This window comes from Myotis myotis, unplaced genomic scaffold (assembly GCF_014108235.1).
Source record: "Myotis myotis isolate mMyoMyo1 unplaced genomic scaffold, mMyoMyo1.p scaffold_m19_p_4, whole genome shotgun sequence".
Taxonomy (NCBI): Eukaryota; Metazoa; Chordata; class Mammalia; order Chiroptera; family Vespertilionidae; genus Myotis; species Myotis myotis.
The window spans coordinates 9,614,428-9,619,442 of NW_023416346.1; positions in this window are offsets into that span (position 1 = coordinate 9,614,428).

The window sequence follows — 5,015 nt, forward strand, 5'->3', positions numbered from 1 at the left end:
TGCAGGAGGCAGCTGATCAATGATTCTCTCTCATCATTGATATTTCTCGCTCCGTCTCCTTTCCTCTCTGAAATCAATAATATATATTTTAAAAGAAACAAATTTTTGTTGTTTATAACTCCCCCAGTCTATGGTATTCTGTTATAGCAGTTGGAACTAAAACACTAACATTCAACAGAGTTAACCCTTCCATTCTTTTTTTTTTTTAATATTTTTTATTGATCTTTCACAGAGAGGAAGGGAGAGAGATAGAGAGCTAGAAACATCGATGAGAGAGAAACATCGATCAGCCGCCTCCTGCACATCTCCCACTGGGGATGTGCCCGCAACCCAGGCACATGCCCCCGACCGGAATCGAACCTGGGACCCTTCAGTCCGCAGGCTGACGCTCTATCCACTGAGCCAAACACTGAAAGTTCATAGTGTTCCTCTTATCTCACTGGCCGCTCCTTCACATTACCTTTTGCTGACTCCAGTTTTTTCCCCAGCCTCCAAATGTCCTCAGACATTTCTCCAGATAATCGCATCTGTTCCTCACGCTTTAACTACCATCATCTATACTAATTACTCCCAAACAGACATTTCTTGCCTCAGATCCTAAACTCCACACTTGAACTTTCCACTTGGATGTCTCTAATTGAGCATATCTAAAATAGAATTTTGGTTTTCCCACCACCACAACCCTGCTCCTCCTCTAGTATTCTCCAGCTTGGTTAATGACAACCCTATTTTCCCAGCTGTTCTGACTAAAAACCCAAGAGTCATCCTTGATACCTCCCTTTCCTTCACAGTCTACATCAAATCCATGATCAAGTCCTCTCAGCCCCATCCCCCAAATATATCCTAAATCTGTCAACATCTCACCATCTGCACTGAGAAATCTTGGGAATCAGTGTGGGACGTGCAGGAGGCAGCAGATCAATGGTTCTCTCTCATCATTCATGTTTCTATCCCTCTCTCCCTCTCTCTGAAATCAAGAAAAAAAACATTGAAAAAAAATAATAAAGAATATGAAAAGACACGTTATAGACTGGAAGAAAATATTTGTCATCCACATATGCAACAAAGGACTAGTATGTAGAATATAGTAATGAGCTCTCAAAACTCAATAGTTTAAAAAAAAACAATAAAAAACACTGAACTAGAAAATGGACAAAAGATGCGAGGAGACAGTTCACTTAAAGGACATGGAGATAAGAGAGAAGCACATGAAAAGATGCTCAGCGTCATTAGCTATTAGAGAAATGCAAATTAAAGCCACTGTCAGGTTTCACTGCAGACTTATTAAAGGTCTAAAATAAAAATGGTGACAATACCAAGTGGTGTGAGAATGCAGAGGGAGCTGGATCACTCCTACATTGCTTGTGTGAATGTGAAATGTTACAGTCACCCAGGAAAAGAGTTTGGCCATCTCTTAACAAAACTACATAGACAATAACCATATGACCCAGCAATTGTACTTCTGGGCATTTATCCCAGAGAAATAAAAATTTATGTTCACACCAAAACCTGTACATGAATGTTCATAGCAATTTTATGTGTAAAAGCCAAAAACTAGAATGAGTCCAGATGTCTTTCAATAGGTCAATGGTTACTCTAACTGTGGGACGATAAAAAGGAATGAACCATTGATGCATACAACTTTGATGAATCTCCATGGAATTATGATGAGTGAAAATAGTCCATCCCCCAAAATTACATACTGTGTGATTTGATTAATATAAAACATTTTTCAAATGACAACATTTTATCATTGGAGGACAGGTTAGTGGTTGAGGGAGTGGGGAAGGGGCACGGTAGGGAGGTGGGGGTGGTTATAAAAGAGAACATGAGAGGTCCTGTGATGGAACTGTTCTGTACTTTGTGGTGGTAGACACATGAACCTACACAGGTAATAAGATTGTATAGAATTTTAAAAACTATTTTGATTGATTTCAGAGAGGAAGGGAGAGGGAGAGAGAGAGAAACATCAATGATGCGAAAGAATCATGGATCGGCTGCCTCCTACACATCCCACACTGGGGATTGAGCCCACAATCTTGGCATGTGCCCTGACCTGGAATCAAACCGTGACCTCCTGGTTCATGGGTTGATGCTCAACCACTGAGCCATGCTGACTGGGCAACACTGTATAGAATTTAATATGCCCGCACACACAAGTGAGTATTAGCAAAACTGAGAAAATCTGAATAAAATCAGTGGATTGTATCAATATCAATATCTTGAATGTGATGTTATTATACTATAGTTTTGCAAAATGTTACTTACCATTGGGGGAAACTAGGCAAAGTGTATGAGGGATCTCTCTGTATTATTCCTCACAGTTGCATGTGAATCTACAATCATGTAAAAACATTCTTCAATATAAAAATATTTAAAATAAAATTAATAACAATGCCGCTGCTGTTATTTGTCAAATTATGGAGTGATCTTCGACATGGCAAGCCATTCTAACTTTTTTTTCCCAAGAAGAAAAATAGAAGCCTGGTTACATATATAACAAACAGATCAGGGCTCCCCCAGGTCGGTTTGCTAGATGAGAATGTTGTCAAGAGAAAGCAGCTTCTCCAAGCTTTTTGTTGAATTCAGGTTACAGCATGTCCTGTGTTGCTCAGATAAATGAAGTCTTATTGTAACTTCATGTTTTAATTTTTAAGGCTATCTGGAAGAAGTAACCATCAAAAACACTCATAGTCTTGGCTGCTGTGGCTCAGTTGGTTGGAGTGGAGTTCAGAACATAGGAAGGTTGGCGTTCAACCCCCAGTTCAATCCCTGGTCCGGGCACTTATGGGAGACAACCGAGTGATGTTTCTCTCTCTCTCTCTCTCTCTCTCTCTCTCTCTCTCTCTCTCTCTCTCTCTCTTTCCCTCCTTTTAAAATTCAGTGAACATATCCTCAGGTGAGGATTGGAAAAAAAACAACACACTTGCCCTAGCTGGTTTTGCTCAGTGGATAGAGTGTTGGCCTGTGAATCTACATGTACTAAAGGGTCCCGGGGTTCGATTCCTGGTCAGGGCACATGCCTGGGTTGCGGGCTCGATCCCCAGTAGAGGGTGTGCAGGAGGCAGCCAATCCATGATTCTCTTTCATCATTGATGTTTCTATCTCTCTCTCCCTCTCCCTTCCTCTCTGAAATCAATAAAAATATTTAAAAAAATAAAATAAAAATAAGAACACTGATATATGTATGTGTCAGGAACTGTTCCAAACCCTTAACAAAATTAAACTCGTGGTACCTTATAACTACCTTATGAGGAAAGTGCTGTTTTTATCTCCATATCTGGATTGATGATGAAGCCACTAAGGAGTAGAATTGCATTTTTTTTTGTTTTTAAATATATTTTTATTGATTTCAGAGAGGAAGGGAGAGGGAGAGAGAGATAGAAACATCCATGATGAGAGAGAATCATTGATCGGCTGCCACCTGCACCCCCCACACTGGGGATTGAGCCCACAACCTGGGCATGTGCCCTGACTGGGAATTGAACCGTGACCTCCTGGTTCATAGGTCAATGCCCAACCACTGAGCCACGCTGGCTGGACTGCATTCGTTTTCTGTTTCTCTGTAACAAATGACCATACATTTAGTGGCTTAAAACAACCCACGAATTTATTATCTTCCAGTGTCTGTGGGTGGAGTCGCAGCACAGCTAAGCTGGGCTCTCTGCCTCAGTCTCCCCAGGCTGCCCTGCAGGTGCTGGCTTCTCCGGAACCAACAGGGAGAGTCTCTCTGGCTTCAGTCTTCTAAGGCAGCGGCCTGGGTAACATCTCCACGGGAGTGACAACCCATCCTCTGCCATGTCCCGTTGGTTAGAAGCGAGTTCTAAGTTCTGCCTGAACAAATGCACAGACAGCAGGAGGTGGGGATTTGTGGGGATTATCCTTGAGTCTATCTGCCACAATGATTGAGTAAACCAATCCAATTCTGGGCCTCAGAGAGCCAAGACTTAACAGGATTTTGAAAATTAAAATTTTATGTAAAAAAAAATTCCCCTGAGGAGACCTGTCTTCAACGTGGTGGCAGGAGGACTCTGTAGGCCCATTGCTTCCTTGACCACTTTTTGTTGCTGTTAATCCTCACCTGAGGATACTTTTCCCCATTGATTTTTAGAGAGAGTGGAAGGGAGGGAGGGAGGGGGAGAGGGATAGAGAGAGGAATATCTATATGAGAGAGACACATTGATTAGTTGCCTCCCTAATGGGGCTGGGAAATCTAACCTGCAACCTAGGTGCGTGCCCTTGACTGGGGATCGAACCAGAGACCCTTTGGTCCCCAGGCGGGTCCTTGGGCCAGTGCTCTAACCACTGAGCACACTTTTTAATACTTGCTCTGGTTTGGGCGTGGCATTTCCTGCCAACATAGCCCCACCAGCCCGTGCTTTAAGGACCTCACCACCTCCCTTCCACTTCCTCGTGGCAATTGTTAAGTGATTGCTTCAGCAAGAGTCTCCTACGTCATTGCCTACAAACATGACAGTTGTTGTTTTTAGGGCTATCCAGTTTCATCCAGTTTCATACTTTCCACTGTGTGTAGCCCTGGCGGGAGGGGAATTCCCAACACCTGCTTCCCACTGCTGGCTCCTGTTACAAAAGCCAGTGGGGCCAGATCTATTTTTTTTTTTACCTCCCCCCCTGGTATAGACACCATGTAGGCATTTGACCCAAATTTGAGTCTCTTTTAGGACTTTGAATCCTGAATGAGTAATGCAATGATCAAGGGAGAGTGTTTGCTGCAACTCAAATGATGTCACAAATCTTTATTTTACATGTTTATTTTTTTAATTTTTTTATTGATTAAGTTATTACATATGTGTCCTTATCCCCACATTACCCCCTATCCCCCCCACTCATGCCCTCACCCCCCTGTTGTCTGTTGTCACAAATCTTTTTCTTTCCACTCCTCAGAATCAATAAGCAAAGAGACTTGTGCTCTGGGTACTGAGAATATCCCAAATCTGTTCCCTAAATATCAGCTTTGTTCCCCTGTAGGGGTGAGGACATTATATGCAACCCTC